We start from the raw sequence: 19,893 nt of genomic DNA, 5'->3' as shown, positions 1-19,893 counted from the left end.
AGTGTTAAATCAAAACAGTGTAAAAAAATCTGAGAAATAGAATTGGGTGTAGTTAAGATTTCTGTAGTTACAGGAAAGGAAGTTGTAATGCATCCAAAAAGGTTACTATGAAACATGAAAGAGAAAAGCTGCTTTGTTTATATTTTAATGTTTGTATTCAATTACTAGTGATTGTATATTTGTAAGTTCTATAGTGTGTGTCATTTAAATTTATGAAAGGCTGTTTAAATTTGTTGTTTCATCAAAATCTCTCTGAATTTGATAACAATCACTAAAAATGATTGAAAACATTTGTTTTTTATTAAATAATTTACTGGTTAAAATTAGGTTAGTTATTTTTTTGTTTTTACATAAGATAAAAATAAAATGAGTGAAAGAAATATAAAAGAAATCATAAATAATTTGTTTTAAATATTTTTTCTTTGCATTCAAAACATAAATCATCATATACATACAAAATAAAAACATTATATGAATAAAATTATAATATAGTATAAAATAATTTATTGATTTATACTGGAATTTAATCATTGCATTTTAAAATTCAGTAAACAAAATGACAGAAGGTTATAGAGATTCTTAATTGGATATAAATATATTCTTAGATAAGAAATTAATGTGGAATCCTTACAAAATTGATAACTAAATATTTATTTGCTTGGAGATGAGAGTTTCTAAACAATTCATCTGGCTTGTTTCTTTTGTACAGAGTATTAATGAAGCCTTAGTATTAATTTTCTAAGATATTATTTTAATATAAAATCAGGAAATATAAAACTTACTTCGTATTAATGTAGTAAAATGAAGCAAATACCAGAATTCTCAAAAAAATAAAAAGATTCTAAATAACAGTCTTAAACAAAATGAAATAAGGAACATATTTTAATGGCATGACATTATAAAATAAAGAGATCAAGTATAAAATGATTACGTACTTTAGCAGGTTAACCTGGGTATCTCATTTAAGAACATTATAACATTCTTATTTATAAAGCAAGATTTACTGCTGAGATAAACTTTAAACTTGAAAGTCTTCTTATTTTATGTTAACTTTAAAGTTGGAGATAAGTGAATGTAAGAAACAGTTACTGTATTTTTTATTAAAAAAATCTGGTTAGAGTAAACTATGTACGGTATCTAGTCAATATCAAACATTAGTTTTTGATATGTTTTGATTTTTGTGAGAATTAACTATAAATATAGATATATATAATATTTAAATGATTAAATGATAGATAATTTTAATATTTTACCAGTTTGCGTAGTTACACGTAGTTAAAATATTATATAATGTGAACACTTTTTGCTTCGTTATCACATTATAAAAGCAGTAATAATAATGCTTGAATTCAATTTAACAGTGTTTTGCAGTCTACATTTAATATTAAGAAATAATTAAATATATTCATTTATCATGTAAAGCAATTTTAAAACAAAATCCATATTTGTTTTGACTAAAAAAAAAAAACATTAACTGGATAATTGTGCTGTGTTATAATAATGAATTCTTCTGTTGTTATACTAGTTCTATATTTGAATCTAAAGCAGGTCTTTGTGATTTTTTTCATAGATAATTTAAGTCTTTATTCTTCCTACATGCTGATTTAATTTTTTTGTAGATTAGTCTTGACCTTGCCTTATGAGCAAAAATTGAGATTATAGTTACATACTTCAATAAGAATCAAAAATATTGTGGAAAAATGCAATTTAAAAAGACAAAAAATGATCATATTATACAATAAATTGAAATATTATATAGATCTATAATTAGTATAGTCCATTTACAAAAATTGTATCTTAAATTGATTCAAAAATATCTGTCATACTTATATTGTGATTATTTTTCATAATCATCTCTCGAAAAAAAAGAAGAATTCTAAAATTATATAATGCCTGTTATATAAATCCTACTTAAATTTTATTACTACAGATTTAGCATATGAAATGAATGAATTTTACAAACTCAATCATCAGAAATTGATTTCAAATTTTATTTATTCAGCCGATTATCATTAAAGAAAAAGAAAATTTGTAATCTTTTTTTCAATGAATTGAAAAGTTAACAATCAAAATGATATTTTAAAATTAAAATTTTAGTTGTTATTTTTGTTTAATTCTAATGCCTGTTATATGTCTTGGAAAGAAAAAAAAGTCTAAAGACTTCTAAAAATTTTGAGTTTTTATTCACTTTTATAACCTCTTAAAGGGGGTTTTTTGGACAAATAAACTGAAATGTTATGTCTTTTGAATCCAACACTCACCCGAGTTCAAGAATTACTCAGAAGTCAATTAATTCTCAGATGTTTTATCTTAAATGAATTTCAGATTGGAATTCTCGCTGATCCCTCTTCAGATTTGTTTTAATATTTTATATCTTTGTTAAAAATTTTAACTGTAAAATTACAGAACAGTTTTATTGTTTGTAGACTGAAAAAGGATTGGTGAGAATTCCAATTCAAAATGCATTTAAAATAAAATATCTGAGAATTAATTGACTTCTGAGAAATTCTTGAACTTGGGCGAGTGTCGGATTCAAAAGACATAACATTTCAGTTTATTTGTCCAAAAAACCCCTTTTAAGTGGTTATAAAAGTGACTGATTATATCCGGAAAATATTGCTAATTTTAGCTTCATATTTTTAGTTTTTAATTAAAAGCTTCTTGCTTTCTTTATCATTCATTATCAGGTTACATAATTTTTACTGAAAATCGAGGAAACTTCTGATAATATAAAGTTAGAGAGAACTCCATACAAGTAAAATACATAGAATAATACCAAAAACGTCAGTTTTTTACCGTCTTACAAAATAAATAATAAATATGTATAAAATTAACTGGTGATGTAAACAGAAGCAGTTCACGAAAAAATTTATTTGTATATAATTTTCTTAAATTTAAATATTGTAGTTGATGTCCTAACTGCAACTCATTAGGAGAAAAGGGAAGTTTTGATAATATGATGACTGAAGATACACAAGAATTATTGCTAGAGAGGTCAGTGAGGTGGATTTAGTTGTAATGGCACAATTTAGAGGATAATGCAGATGAAAATGCAAAATTTTGCCATATTATCCCATTAGAAGGCTACTGGATTTAAACATTTTTTTAAAATATAGACTTATATTAAAACCATTGTTTACTGTATATTGTGATAAAACTGAACATGTATGAAATACAGTTTTTAAAAACTTTCTGTATTATTTGTAATTTTAATCTCATATACAGATAAAGCAGTAAATTGCAAATTTGTGTACAGTGTATATACCATTCATGTTAGTGTCATGGTATCTGGGTGTAGACACTGCTAATTAGCAAAAATTTGGACTCCACTATTGTTGTGGCTGTAAGTACTTTTGTAATTTTTTGCACTAGCATAAATACATTGTAAAACTGTTTAGGGAAAAGACCAATGTTTAAAAAAAACTTGATGCATTGCTTACTATGTGTTAAATAGTAAATTCTTGAGAACAGAAATGAAGTATCATAACAGGTAAAGGGCTTCTATTAGGATAGTTTTAATCAAAGAAATAGGAAAAGGTAGGGGCACTTCTAATACTGAAAATGTGGTATTTCTCAAAGATTTAAAAAATAAGATTTTATCTTATTTTTTGAATGTCAATACTTTGAACAGAGCACAAAGTTAAAAAGGGAGAGAGTTTTAAAACTTTTTAGTTTGACGAATGAAATTTATGGAGATTTATCAAGCAAAAACAAACTAGCAACTAGCAAACAAATCTAGAAAACAGGAAATTTAGATGTTGCAGAAGAAAGTGCATAAGGTGAAAATGCTCCTGCAACAGAAAATTTTCTTGTTTGAGTGCGCTTAGTAACAATGAAGAAGAAGAATATTAAACAAACATATATCATCTGACAAATGTATCAGTTCATAAGATGCTTTTTTGGTTAATACTATTTTTAATAAAAATTACGCTTCTGTGAATAAATGAAATGAAAATAAAATAGTATATATTTGTTTGAATATAACCCCCATTTTTTACTTATTCTTAGTCCTGTATAATAGTTTCATACTATAGAACAGGGGTGGCCAACAAGTCGATTGCGATCGACCGGTCGATCGCTAAGCCAATTTTGGTCGATCACTAGCGATGTCTTGACTTAATGTATTATATTTGTAACCGAACGCAACTGTATGCATGCAGTTATGACTCGACTCATAAGCAGTGAGTGCACTTCGTACTGAAACAGTGTATAAACATAATATGTATTTCACACTTCTCCCTCCTCACTTAGACTATGCCTATGACAACAAGTCGATTGTGACACATTTTTACGATAAAAAGTAGATCTTATGTGCACAAAAGTTGGCCACCCCTGCTATAGAAGATTATATATGAATCTAAGTATTGTATCATGTAAATATGTTCAGTAAAATAAAAAAAGCTTTAATTCTTGTTATTCATATGCAGTCCCTATTTTATAACACACATTCCTATGCTTGGTAACATCGATGATAATTATAATTGTAAATTGAATTTCTAAATTAATATTTTAAAAATGGCTTAATTATTTTGTAACCACTTACGTGTACAGAAACAATAAAACTTTGAAAGCTAAATCTTGCATTTAAAAATAAATTTAATGAATGTTTTAAATATATGGAGATATATTTTTACTTAAGAAGCATTTTATAACAAATTTATAATTAACATTTGAAATTATTTTTAAAAAAATCAATTTTTAAGAGAAGTAATAATTTTGTGATATAATAATGGAGGAGGTCTGAATTTTGTTACTAGTTGTTAAAATAATAATAATTTGCATTGCATAATTTGTAGGTGATTCCTGATCTCAATTTGTATACTGTTTTTCGTGGATTGTATGATATAGATTTTTTTATATCTAAATTAAATACATTAGAAAACACATTGTGCAATTTTTCAAACCTGTAAGAGTTACAAATTTTTGTGAATTACATTAATTGTGTAATTATATTATATTATATTATAATCAAGTAATTTGTGTTAGAAATTTCATTTTTTTAAGAAATTATTATAATAGATATACAGTAGAATCTCATTTTAACGGCTCACTCGGGCTGTCGAAAATCATTCATTGTTCTCAGAATCTGTTATATCAAGAACAATGGATTTCCCATATACCCAGGTAAATATCTGTTATTTAACCCCCTATATATAAGAAATACCTGTACTTGAAATCATTCAGTCTCTTCTGTATTTTTTTTTCTTTAGAAACATATATGTTACAAGATTGTATATTATGCCTTATGTATGATAACGCTGACGGAAACTGTATACACTAAGCACAAAGAGGCAAATTATGTATGCTCATTAGCGCTTCACTTGACTTAACAATTTGTTAAAAAACTTGTCCATTTCGGTTTGTTTTGATGCCGCTTTTCTGCTTATTGAATACAATGACTGCTTGGTATTAGCAATGTCATGTAAGCCTGTTCATTTATGATGAAACTCATCAGGTAGGTCTTCGTGATTTGGAAAGGCTTGGTGGCCTCACTAAATTTCAGCATTACATTTGGATCTCTGTCATAGTGATCACTATCATCTTCAATCGTATCAGCCTGCTGACTCTCTTCATACAATTCTTCAATTGTACTGTACATCTCCTAGATATATCAAGTTCATCATCAAACTGTATAAATTCCTGGAAACACCCAAAATATTAACTAGACATTGAAAAAAATGTGAAGTTTATGATAGAAAGGGCTAGAAAAAAATCTGTTATTTCAAGTTACAGATTCACTAAAAGGAGGTAAAATTACATTGATTTGGTGGAACCTGGGAAAAACCATTATTTCAAGAAAACTGTTGTTCTGTGATCTGTTGAAACGAGATTCTACCATATAAATGATTTTATTCTGGTCAAAATTAATTTTGTTTAGCTTAAAAATTTCAGGCTTGTATATAATTAATGTAAAATCATAAATATTAATTAATTTTTTAATTTTTTCAAATTATGTTAATTATTTGGGAAAATATTGTTTTTATGAAAAAACAATTATGTTTGTTTGACTCTTGCAACCACTTGTCAAGATTTTGATTGATTATATATATATTGTTAACATCCAGAACACATTTGACAAGTTCCAAAAAGACGTGACATCTGTATATTGTGACAAGCTGTTTTTTATTTACTATAAATTTAAATAACCTGACAATTCTGATCTTTTTAATTAATCACGCATTCATCGAGTGATTTTCAATCAGTTATTTACTAACAATTTTCTTGCTATTTTTTATGTAAAATCAAGTCCCTGACCAAGCTGTAGTGAAACTAGTTAATGTGAGATCATATTAATTTAGAATCCAATTAACATGAGATCGTGTTCCATTGCTTTTTTGGCATCTTGTTATCATCATATTTATATATATATATATATTTTCTTTGACAAGATTCAAAATAATCTTAAAACCAAGTAAAATAATTTCATGTATTATTTTTATTTGTCTATATTATTTAATGTTCATTATTCAGAACGTAACTTTTGTGATTTTTACATGACAATGGAATACATTGCAAATTACATTTAATATAAGTCACTTTTGATTCCATTCAGATGTTAGATTATTAAGTAATAGAAAAATTTTGTGATAATTTTTATAATTTTTAAATATAAACAAAAATATCCTAATTTATTGGATAAGTTTGTTACAAAAAGTATTAGAAATAGAACTGACATTTTCTGTATTATTTTTTGACTTGTTATTTTTTTTGTCAGTGTTGAGCTTAGTTGCTGCTAATACTTATTGAAAAGGCATTACAGGAAAGACTCGTATTAAATTGCAAAGAAAATAGACGTCACAGACATTTATTTTTGATAATTTGTAGCAATTGAACATAACATCAAAGAAAATTCTTGATAATTTTTGTTCTCTGTTCAGAATAATTCGTACATAAATAATAAATGAACTTTAAATAGTTTTTCATAGTAGTAATAAACCATCAAAAATACTAAAATGTTCCAAATTCTCTTAATATTTTTTATAAACAATTTAATTTTTTAAAATTGTAATTAAACTAAAATTAATTAAATGAAAACTATCTATACTATTTTTTAATATATTTTTATTTTTTTAAAAATACATTTAAATTCAAATTATTCAAGATTATGTACTTACAACAGTTATAAGTTACATAAGTTGAATAATTTGATACTACAGATGGTATATTATCTTTTATAGATAACTGAATTATTTAATGAGGTATTAACTAACAAATTTTTAAGGAAGAAAACTTTTTTGGATGATCTAAATGTGACAAAACTACCTGAACATTTCTGGTTGGAGCTTTTCCATATTTATAGTAATCTGTAATTCTTTGTAAATCTATAATCTAGTATAATATTTTTTTAATTGTGTAATTAATAGTTGAAAAATATACATGATTTAGTTTAAAAAAATTAATAACGATTAACTTCAACTTTCATTTGAATTTAATGTGTCATTTGTTTTGAATTCGTCTCATTAAATATCATCAATTTATTATACAGAGACATTTTATATTCATTAATACATTTTGGCTAATAAGCAATATTTTTTAATATACAGTGCGTAAACACAAGATTAATTATATTTTGAGATTAAAAAGAATGCTTAATTGATTAAAGTTTTTGTGAAATAAATTATAGCATTTTTAATTTTATAATCAATGTATTACGTGCTCATAATTTTTCTAACTAGAACTCTCAGTAAGACATCATAAATGTTTATACAGCAATAGAAATTGTCATAATTAGTATGTGTTACAGAATTAGTTTAGGATTTTTAATCTGTTAGTCATATACAGTTATAAATATACACTGACTATTCTTGTATTTATAGACATTGAAAATATTATTTTTAGCAATTGTGAATTTTTTCTTATCGAATATATTATTTTTATTTATATAAATTACATTTGTTTAATTTGAATAATTGATTTATCCAAATACTTTAAAAATTGTTCAGTTTTTGAAATATTCTATATAAATCAATTGCTACAGAATTGTTGACAAAACTGCTTTTGTAATTATTTATATAGATAATCTGATGACGAAGTCTTTCATAAAGTTGTCCAAGGACTTTTAAATTAAAACTGTTACTTTCTTTAACATATGTTTATTAAGAAATCGTGTGTTTTTTGGGATCTAAAAATTAGGAGATGTGAAAATTCTGTACACTTCCAGAATATTTTTTTCAAAACAAGTTCTGAAACAGACTGTTTTTTCTTTTTTTTTTTGTTATAAATAAAAAATAAGTAACCATTGTATTCTACATTATAGTTACTTATTTTTTATTTATAACAAAACAACAATTTGTTTCAGAATGTGTTTTAAAAAATAACTTGGAAGCATAGTTTAGAAATAGAATTTTTATATAGCTATTTACTTAATATTCAATTTCCTTTTATTTATACAGCTTTATAAATATTTTTGTTGCTATAATTGAGTGAATATTTACATTTAAATTGTAATGAGAGAATGCATTGTAAGATGAGAAAAAGTGAGAACCATTAGCTGCATGTTAAACTAAATAATGTATAAACCTAATAATTAGGAAAAGTGAAATTGTTCAGACAGACATTTGAGATCCTACAACTATTAGTTTACTTTTATGTGAATTTTCTATTAATGAGCTAATTAAAATGATACAGTTGTAGACTTCATTTTAAAAAAAATCTTTTTACACAGAAAGCAAGCAATGATTGCTTCTGTAATAAAGAAAAACTTTCCAAATATAGCAGAAAATAAATAAAACAAATTGTATTTAATTGATTCATGTATGTCAACTGAATCGACTTTAAGTAACAAAATTACATGTATAATCCTTTCTATATGATTCTTTAGCTTTTTGTATTTAGTTGATTTTTAGAATTAAGTAAATGAAAAAAATGTCGTAAGCTTAAGTTCGAGCATTTTCCTTATATTATTTAAATGTATTTGAAAATATATAAAATAAAATTATTATTTAAAAAAAAAAAAATGAAACACTAAAATAGAATACAGTGATGCATCTGACTGTAACATTTTAGATTTCCGGCATTAGAAGGACGAAGAACTACAAGCATTGATTTATTTATGAATAATTCTCTCTCTCACAGTTTAATGGAAAAAATAAATATTGCTTTGGTAATAAAAATAACTCTGTTCAACAAGGCAAAAATTTATACCCAAAGAAGTTATAAATAATATAACAGTAGTACTTGAACTAACATTGGTAGTTTTTTTCTTTTAAAATTCATTTAATATCAGAAGATAGTTTAAGTATACTGTTTCCGATTGCAAACATTTGCACTGCATATGTACTATCCTTGAAAAAGATATTTCTGAGCTACCTATATATATTGTATTTGGATGATCTTTAGCTTTATATCCCATCAAATCTTAAAAAAAATAAATAATTTCTGGTTTTTTTTTTTCTGTTAATAGTTCCAAATACCACAACTTCCAGTTCAGTCAATCTTAATTTATGTAGGCAGTAGAGCCATTACATACATTGATATTTTCTACGTTGATTGCCAAGAGAAAAATGAAGAGATAAACTTATTCTTTTGGGATTTTGCAGGTTCTAAGAGTTAACATTCAATCATTTTTAGTTTTACCGACATTTTAGAAAGTTGCTTTGTGGAAAAGTCGCATCATTCTTTTTGTAGATAGAATTTAAATTGCATAGTTAAAATATGCATGTTACAAAAACTAAATATAAAAGTATTATATAGCATATTTTTAAACAGTTTTAAAATATTTAAATGTAGTAAAATGGAAATCACATTTATTGAATACAAAATGTGATAAGTCAGTATGTGCAATTATTTTAATGCCTAATATTTAAATTTTTGTTTTTCTGTTCTCTCCAGGATTGCATTATATTTAAACTATTTTAAATATAATGCTGTAAATTAGAAATAAAAATAAAAACACTTTATGTAATTCCAAATGTCTTTTGTCATATAAAAATGAAACGATCTTTATAAAAGTTATCAACAATAAATGTTTTTGAGGTCAAAAACCTCATTTTCAGTAGATATCATATTAGTCTCATTTTATTCTTAGCTTTGCTTTGCACGTCTAATTTTAACTATATTCCTTAGAATGTTCTTCTTAGACAGTACTCTTTAGTAGATAATTTAAAGAAATGATATGGAATGAGATGATTAGTTTTCTGTAAAATTGGTATGTCTGTATAAAAATTGATGTTTGCTAATTGAAAATAGAATTTCAGGTTAAATTTACAATGCAAATTGTAATAATGGCTCGTGTAAAGCCTCCTAATTCACATATTGGAAAAGACCCGTTAATCGGTGTAAATGATAAGACTAAATTATCAAAGATCTAAAATTGGCAAAATTCCAAATTTGTAATATAGTTATTTTTGGATGTTTTTGAGATATGGCATTAGAAAGTTATATGCTTTTAATTTTGCCATATTCTAAATTATCCAAATTTTGTCAATATCTGTTAAATTGGTTGATACGGCTGAAAAACATCAAGTTGATTTCCTGAAGATTAGCAGTTTGAATTTGCTAGCTAACAATTGTCATTGTTAGAACAGTTTGTCATTCTTTGACAATTTGCTCATATTGTTTATGTAAGGTTTTCATTCTAAAGTTTTTTTAAGAAAATACTGTACTATGATTAATGTATTATGCAATTTGTAATAGGATTGGAAGTGTAATGAAGTAAAATCTTTTGAATCATAAATGGAAAGCAGTTTTTGCAATTCTAAAAGAAAATATTTAAGATTGTTTTTATAAAATCTTCAAGCATGACTGAAGATAAGAAGTACTAATGTATAATTAGTACTTCTTACTCAGGATGAAGAAAAATATCGAATTATTGCACTTTCCTAAAAATATAGGATTTATAAGAAACCAGATGATTACTTCATATTTATAAACAGTAAAACCTGTCAAAAACAGAATCGTAATAAAATGGAAACCTGCCTAAATGGAAAATCTCTTAGGCATGCAGTGATCTGTGTTAAAAAAAAAACCTGTTCAAACTGGAAAAATATTTGATGCCATTTGAGTCCAGTTTACACAAGTTTCACTGTATTATGAAATAATAATAATAAACTAAAATTTAATTATTACAATAATCTCCACAAATGTTATTGAAACCATTTTCTAAACATTTTAATTATAATTTAAAATTTTAGTAGTCAAAACGTGTTAAATATTTGAAAGTTTTAAAAGATTTCATAATTTTATATTCTTCAGGTAACAAGGAGATGAATTTGTTAAAAAGAACAAATGGAAAAAGAACACAACAGGTTTTATCATTTGTTCTTTTTCATTTGCAAAAAATACCTGTTGATTTTTCATTGAAAGTACTTACAAATATAACAATTTTAATTCTTATATATTTTTATATGTTTTAACATATTTGGAACACCAAAAGACATTTCTCTTGTTTAGCTTTAATTATATAAGACTTTATCACAAAACATTTTTTAATTTAGAAAAAGAAAGAAAGAAATAAAAAGGAGTGAATATTTTACAAATTAGTCTTTGTCTAATTATAGAAAATGCATAGACGACTTGTAAATAACAGATCTTCGATTTTAGTGTGGATCATGGCATACTTGATTTGTCAATATTATATATTTAACTGTATACAAATACATTTTATGGAACAGTTGTGGTTGAATTTTTCATAAAACTGGTGATTTAAGTAATTCCAAAATGACTTATTCATGTTGCCAATTGTAAAATAAATTTATCTGTTATATGTTTGACTGATAAAAACGTTTCTGTATATCAAAGACTAAAAGGTAGCTGTTCTTTACAAAAGTTACCGTGTAATTAATGCAAAAAGAAATGATCACATAAAAAACTTGGCTTTTGGTAAAATAACATATTATTATTCACAAGTCACAGAGATGCAGAAAAAGTTTCATCTCCAAGTTGCTTTGAGACTTGTATAACAACAAAGTAATTTACATTTACATTAGTGTAGAGATGATGACATTTTTTGTTGGAAAATTTAAAGAGAATAAATTTGGATCTATCATTACATAGTAAAATGTAAACAGCAAAATATGATTTGGAAATATCCCTGTTAGTTTTAATCTTTCTTGATTGAGATCATTTTATTGAGTGATAAAGTTATTCTCATTTATTTGACTAGTTCTTACAGAGAGTAATTCTTATACACACTCAAAAAATTATATTACAAATACTAACATATATGTGAAAATTCTGTTAAATTATTTCTACTTAATACAATCAAATTAGAGCAGCTGTTCTCCACACAAGTGTTGCACAGACTTGTCCAATTGTTCCATGAAAAAATTTTAAGTTTACATTGAAAATTTATTCCAATGTACAACAACATATTACTTATTAATTTATTTGTAGAAAATTCCATGTTTACTATTTTATTTAATATAATAAAGTTTATTGCTTCTCTGTTTCACCAGAATAGTAAATATGGAATTGCTTATTGATTTTTTAATATATTAATGCCGATGCTCCGTATAATAAAAGGTAAATGGTTTTCCGCAGCCTCAGAAAGGTTGAGAACTATCGGATTAAAGACAAGACTTTCAGATGGAAAATTGTTCACAATCTCATCCACAGCTGTTTCGATCTCTTTGACCTTTAAAAAAGTTGTCAGAGAGGATAGATATTTTATCAATGGATGTACCCCAGTTATCATTGATCTGACAATAAAATTGAGTGACTAGTAGTGATAGGATATAACTGGAGATTATGTTTAGAAATAGAAGAATTATTTGTTGTAATTACTAAGTTTTAAAATTATTTAGTTTCTTGTAAAATAAGTGGTTTCAAAAATAAATTTTATTTTATTTGTCCAGATTATTTTAATTCACCTTCATAAAAAATTGGTATTATGATAAGAAATAGAATAACTTTGCATCACAATTTGGTGTTAATGTTAATCTGAAAACTGAATATAGTTGGTTACAGATATTAAAAATAGTTAAAAATGTGTGTTAAATTTTAGATATATTTGAAGTCTTTCTTTTAAAAACTGTTTGTATTCCAGCTATTTACATTACATTTGTATATATATTTAAAAAAAAAATGGATTTATATAATTTAGAAATTTAGATAAATTAGGTTTACGTTTTTATTATGATTATTTTTATATTGTATAGTAAGATGAATACTATTTATTATAAATATAAATTCAGTTTCTCATAATATCAACAGACGGAATAATAATTCATAGAGTTAATAATTATAATACATTTTAAAAAATTAGAAAAGAACCTCTCATTGGTCACGTTTTTCGAGCTTGGAATGGTGAGGAGGTGGTCCATTTTTCCACCCTCAACCATGTACAGTACAGTACTGTACAGTATTGAACATCCCTACGGTGTATTCGCGTGCACACATCATGATTAAATTGTACGTTTGGTTATGTTTATCTGGTTTCCGGATGGAAAGGTTGGTGGGGATAGGGCCATTCCCTAAACATTATCGGGATTAGGTGTGTTCTCAAAGTTTCTGATCGTCTATCGTAATTAGAAGTAGATGGAAGTTGAATTGCAAGATTTAAGAACGTGATACAAAGCAAGTTGAATAAAAGCGTTTAAAAATATCAATTATTCGTTTAAATAACAAAGAGTACTCGAGAAAGGATTTTTTAGACTAAACAAAAAATAAGTGTTTATTTAAAAATAAAATTACATCCAACTTGGAGGAGTAGCTTCGCTGTCAAATACAAGATTTCTCGCTGTCTAAACATTATGTAAGCCTGCAAAATATAACAAAATAAATATAAAACGGTTGCCAAAGACGTCTGTTTGCTTTGCACCAGGCATTATAATGGTCAGGGTCACCGAATACACTCAATTCGCTCACCTCTGACTCAACCGTCGTTTACAGTTTACTCATTTAATCCAGTACACAGCCGGTGACCTCGCAATAGATACTCCTCGCGACTTTAAAGAACTCCCCATCTGCTTTCTTTAAAAAGCGGAATAATCCGTCTTTCAAATATTTGTATTCAATTGAAGATACTTAACACTTCTATCTACGGATTCGGATGCCGTCTAATGAAACACTGATATCGTCGACACAAATTCCTGCCTTTTTAATTTTTTAATGTTTGTTACCGTTTTTATTTATTTCTTTTTCGTTTTCTTAAAATAGTAGCGAAAAATTTACGCTTTTTCTACAGCGACTTTTTCGCCTCCGTTGTGTAGAGGAGCGAGTATTTGACATTGAAAAGTAACAAATTGGGAAGACTGATGTGAAATACTAACGAGCGACCTTAACTCATCTCGTTAGATCGATCGTAGACGTATTCTTTATTTGTTTTTTTATAAATGTGACGACCTGTCAAATATTCAATATCTCGTCGGTTCAAGGTGCTAAAATCAGTGATCGCAATTGCGTAACAGAGTTCTTAGTATTCAGTCTACTTCGACGAGTGCCGTCAAAAGTAGAGACGATAGCGAGGTTGAGGCCGAAGTTTTAAACGCGAAAACGTGTACGTCGGACGTCCGGCGCCGCTTTCCTGTAAGCCTAGAAGTTTGACAATGGCGTTTGGAATGCGAGCATGACTTTCCAAACGCCATTGTCAAACTTCTAGGCTTACAGGAAAGCGGCGCCGGACGTCCGACGTACACGTTTTCGCGTTTAAAACTTCGGCCTCAACCTCGCTGATAATTGTCTACACTATTTTCCTTCGCCTCTTTTTTTTTTTCTTTTTATGATAGTCACCGGAAGAAGGGACGATAAGGTCGAGTTTACGGTCGTAAATAGGTATCATCCACTCGACCTTTCTCTTCGATAACGTTAGGAAGGAATCCGCTACAAGAATCGAATTAATGGAGTCGAATTCGATCCTTTGATTTTTTTTCCGAGACGACGAATTTATTTCTGCAGGTTTATTTCGTTTCTCCAGAGATCGAGAGGAATCTTGCAGTTAATTCCGCAATCACGTTCTTCACCTTGTACAGTAGTTGCGAAGGTAATCGTCCGTCTACAAATTTTCACGTGTTGATACCGCAGTACATTTTTTTTTTTTTTTTTTTTTTTTTAATTTAAGAAATGCGATAGAAACGTAAGGGTTATATCGTCGACTGCATGTAATTTTTTGCCAGGTTTTTTTTGTAGCGGTATCGTTAAATGTGTCGCCATACTTTATCCGACGTTGGCGATAAGATAGAATTCATATTTTTTTGTTATCTCTCTAGACCTAGAACAGTTTGAACAGTAAATAATAAGTTGTTGTTGTTATTATTTTTTCTTTAAATTACTTAGTTATTTCGGAATTACGTTTGTAGTTTTGTTAAGTGGAAATGGATTTTTGTTTTGTTTTTTTGGTCGAGCGTTTCCAATACAGAATAGCCATTAAAGAACAGAAAATCAAAAGACAAATCTCTAAACGGTGCTACGGTTTCTTTCCCGTTGACGAAAAGCGAAAGATGAGTTCTGGTCAAGTCGGTTTGAGAAGAGAGACCGCAAGAAAGAAAAAAAAAATTGTTTTTTATTTTTTAGAAGTTAGACTGCGGTCACGCTTTATTATTTTCCAGCCATCCACCGGATTCCGATCGAATTCCGGAAGCTCTTTCACTTCTTTCGGGTCGTCACGACTTCGCCTCTTTCACCCGTAAGATTCAATTGGAAAAGGATCGGCGGAAAAGATCATCGAGCAATTCTCCGCTCCTTACAGAGAAACCTGGAATTTCCGGAAAAGGAGGTTTTTCCGAATTGAATAGGTCCGAGCCAAATCCTTTTTTCTCTATTAACCGGTGGCCCTTCCGGTTATCGCCAAACTGGTCGAAAATAAATTTTCCGGTTAGAGAACGAATCGTTATTCTTTTCGAATATTTCATTTTAAAATTAAAATTATGTAAATATCGTCTAAAAAGAATTCCAAGGTCTTTCGTGTCGCCATCTCTCGGTAATCGTTCTAATTATGATTCATTATAATTAAATCTAGGAGTCGCTCCTTTATAAAATTGTTTTTCGTTAATTTGAATAATTTAATCCTATTAACCTAATATTAAATCTTCGTTTATGTATTCTTCAAACGTAATAAGATACTTTTTTTTTTTAAATACTTAAATTGTCCAGTCCTTATGTCATTCATAGACGGACTTCAATCTTTGGAGCGAAGAAGCGACGCGTGGAAAAAAAATTTTCATGGCCGACGCGTCGCGTGACGTGGCCAGAGGCCGCAGCCGACGTCTCGGACGAAATATTTCCGTCTTTAACTGCGGAGGTGGACTGACGCGGCGAAGGACGACACAAACGTTTAATTAGCGCGTTACTGTTTCCGCTACAGAAAGCTGCCGTCTGTCCTTCGCTTCGTCGCTCGCGCCGACGCGACGCGTACACCAGAGAACCGCTCGATTTTGCGAAACGTTAGTAACGAATTGTGTCGGATGTAAGCGATACGTCGGTTCGAGGTCGTCCGAAGAATAAATCTCGACTTTATAACATAATGTTACATTATGGCTTTTTTTTAGGTCCGAAAGATGGTGAGATACGCGGAAGGAAGAATCTCGCCGCGCGACTCGAAGGGGACACGGACCATTTCGGGTCACCAACCGGAATTGGAATATAAGCATTCTCCCTCCCGACTGTGTCTATAAGTACCGAATCGATTACCGTTCCGGAGTTACGGTACATTTTTTTTCTGGCATTCATTTTTTTTTCGAACGTTTCCAGAGGGGGCGGGAGCGTCGGCGGAGGTTTACGTCACGTCTATATTAAGATTTGGCGGGGTCAGTTTCCGAGGGACGACGGGAAGGTGGTTTTATGCCGTCGAGAGAACCTTTATTCCGCCACAAAAACGAGTGGAAGAAAATTAGATAAAGCGTGCACATCGGCGGGCGCCCGACCTACATCCGCTTTATGATTTACGGCCTAAATTTAACGGTTCTTAAAGGGTAAAGTTAACGAGAACGAGGCCTTTCGGCATTTTTTGGAGATCATCTAGACAAATTAATTGTTACAATTAAAAGAAAAATACAAATGGCTCTGCCTGAAACTTAAAGTAGAAATCCTACACACAGGAAGGGAAGACCGGCCGTCGACATTATAATTAACGGTGATTTTTACAATTACTAACGAATTAACATTATTATTATTATTACGGAATTAGGAAGGAATTGTGGAGTTTTAAGGATGGCGGAAATGTCTGTCGATTGAAATTTTTCGGTGGGAATAGATTTTATAGACTGTCAGTTGTTGTCGACACTTAATCCTCGAAGAAAAGGCGGAAAAAAAAGGCGGAATTTCCTGTTGTCGTCCGATCTTTCTCTAAAGTCGTTCCGATTCTTTTCAGATTTGAAAATCGAGTCGAGGGAAGACGGAAGAACGATTCCAACGCTCTTGTTTACGTCTGGACGAAGCCGACGTTCCCCGTCGAAAGTGCGACCGTATTTCATATTTGTCTTATTTATTTTTAATAAAAATAATCAAAGTGTAAACCAACCTCGTCGTCTTCTACCATTCAAATAAATTGATGACTGACGAACTGGTTAAACAGATAAAACTACACGAAGACATCCACTTTCACCGATTCCGATCGAAGGAGGAGGTTCCATGGTTAACCGATCTTCCTGGCAATCCTACTTTAAATTTCGACGTCGCGGCCGGCGGAGATTCGGGGCGGTAGAAGATCGAATTTGTTCGTGGCGAGTGACGGCCACGAACAATAAATTAATGAATAAATCATTAATATGTAACAGATTGATGCCTCGTTAAGGAGAAGTTCTCATGCACTATTCATTGTCCGCTTCTTTTATCTTCCGAGTGGAATGACCTGATGGGAATGTTTTCCCTCCAAACAAAAAAAAATAAAATAACCTTCCGATATATTCCGTCTGTAATTTGGAATTATTCTTCCTTTCGTTTTTAGCAAATTCCGCCGACCAATCCTAATTATAAAATTTAATCTATTTTTGGTAGCGTTTTTACACCGTCTGCTTTTCGCTTCCCGAATAAATTATATATAAAAAAGACAGAGAAGTGGACGTAATCACGTCGGTCTCACCTCCACTAACTTATATTCCAACGTCGGGGGTAATCTAATGGCGGTTTGTTTAAACTAATTTAATTTTTGAGACGTTAGCCATAAATCCCGAAGATAGCGCATTCGTTTCCGTGTTTTAAAATTTAATCGCCGGTTTTTAACCTTCCAAATTACTCTTTTTTACTAACTAAACACAAAATAATTCTCCCGGGCAAATTAGTTTTCTCCCTCTTTTTTTTAAATTTTAAATATGAATTTATTTCGGAGAATTAACGAGAAATTTGTAGTGGAAAGGAGAGGAGAGGTACTTTCGCCACATTATTTATAAGAGGGAGAAAAACGCCGAGTGGAGGTCAAGAACGACTTTTTTGTTTGGAAATGAGTCCGCATTTAGAATGGAAGAACAGAACAGGTTTTATTCCGGAGAGTCGTGTGTTAGCAACATTCGAGAAGCTATTATTCTCTCAGAACCAACCGCGTCGCTCTTCTTTACAAAGTTTACAAAGAGCGAAATTTTAGCGCATTGCGGATCTTTTAACTCCATACGCTTCTCCCGAACCGAACCTTCCCGAAATATTTTTCCCTGAAATACAAAAACACTGGGATTTTCTCGTCTTTTTCGGATAATAAAACCCCCTAAAATCGTCCTTTGTGGAGAAATTAAAGAGAAACGGTTTGGTGGTACTCCGGAAAGATTTTATTGCGGACGTGGATCGTTTCATCGATCCGGAAACACTCGCCAACAAACGAGCTTTTTGTTTACGAAAAAAGTAAAGAAAGTGGGACGAGCGCTTCCGATCGTCTGTCTCCCCGAATGTGTCCTTACAAACGCTTCCAAAAATAAAACAAACAAAAATACAATAGGCAATAACTCGTTTCCCCGGGTGAAGATCGGCGCTTTACGTAACGAAAGCGTTAAAAAATTTAATTGGCCACCGAGTTTTTAACCCAACGAATTTCGCGGAAGAAGAAATCAAAACAGACTCGGAGAGGGGATTGAGTTTCTCTCGAGGAAAAACCGCATCCTTTTCGTCTCTAGAAAACCAGGAAACGTTTCTCTCCCTTTCCGACGTAATTACACGAAAAGCGGTAATTATAAAGAACCGGTGTCAAAGGTTAATCCGTCACCGAACGAGTTCTTTCGCACGTAAACTGACCGGCATTTTGTGGGATAATAAGTCTGCTTTAGAAGGAAGGACTGTATCCTTATTTACCGAAAACCGAGATCCTTCTGGGGCTACTTAGGTTACATAAATTCGCGTTCGAGTCTTAAATGGGGGCGACGGTCGATTCTCTAATGAATCACGTGTCGAAATATTATTTTTGTCCCGATTTGATACCACGTGACACCGTTGTCTTCGGAGAATTCGCGTGACCGCGGTTATCGGAAGTTTGGACGAGATTCGAAATTCCACTTTTTCTATTTAAAGAAGCGAATTATCTTTTCGGACCGGAAGAGACAATTCTCGGAGGTTGCCGAGTAAATAAAGTCAGAGGAGACGTTCGGTAATTGTGTTAGGAGCGACCTATTTCCGGCCGACGATAGTCATCGTCCCGACCAAAAGAGAATTCCAATTAAATTTGAAGAAGCCATTTCCACACGGAATCGCCGATTAAAAGAAGTCCGTCCTCTCTGCTATTACTTCGCCACGCGCTTCCTCCTCCGCTCTACAAATCCTCTTGATTAATCCTTTTAACAGAATCTCCGTTTCTTCTCTTCCCATTCTCTAGTCATTTGAATAATTCGTCACCTCTTTGTCTACGTTACACCCGGATTTTTACTCTCCACCATCCGCGTAACTGTTCTGAATGGTGATTTTCGTCTCCGTGATGATGCGGAAGATCGTTGGACTTCGATGTAAGAGCGTACAATACAAGAACGGCAATTGTCTTGTATCTTCGACTGCACCGGCTACTGTAATGGTAGAACGGCGATACAACTGGAAGTCTTCAATCGT

General features: G+C 30.0%; 1 long non-coding RNA gene across 2 annotated transcripts in view; it reads left to right on the top strand.

Annotated features, from left to right (window-relative positions):
- The window catches only part of LOC136976298 (uncharacterized), a 39,431-nt gene extending 21,651 nt beyond the window's left edge, over nt 1-17,780 (top strand). For both annotated transcript variants that reach the window (XR_010880907.1, XR_010880908.1), the window contains exon 4: nt 17,246-17,780. This is a non-coding gene — a long non-coding RNA (uncharacterized lncRNA). The remainder of the gene's footprint in view (nt 1-17,245) is intronic.
- The last annotated feature ends 2,113 nt before the right edge of the window (nt 17,781-19,893 follow it).

The sequence above is a fragment of the Centruroides vittatus genome, unplaced genomic scaffold (genome assembly GCF_030686945.1).
Source record: "Centruroides vittatus isolate TY-2023 unplaced genomic scaffold, ASM3068694v2 contig_4, whole genome shotgun sequence".
Taxonomy (NCBI): Eukaryota; Metazoa; Arthropoda; class Arachnida; order Scorpiones; family Buthidae; genus Centruroides; species Centruroides vittatus.
The sequence above is the reverse complement of the archived record's forward strand: the minus strand, read 5'-3'. Positions and strand labels throughout refer to the sequence as shown.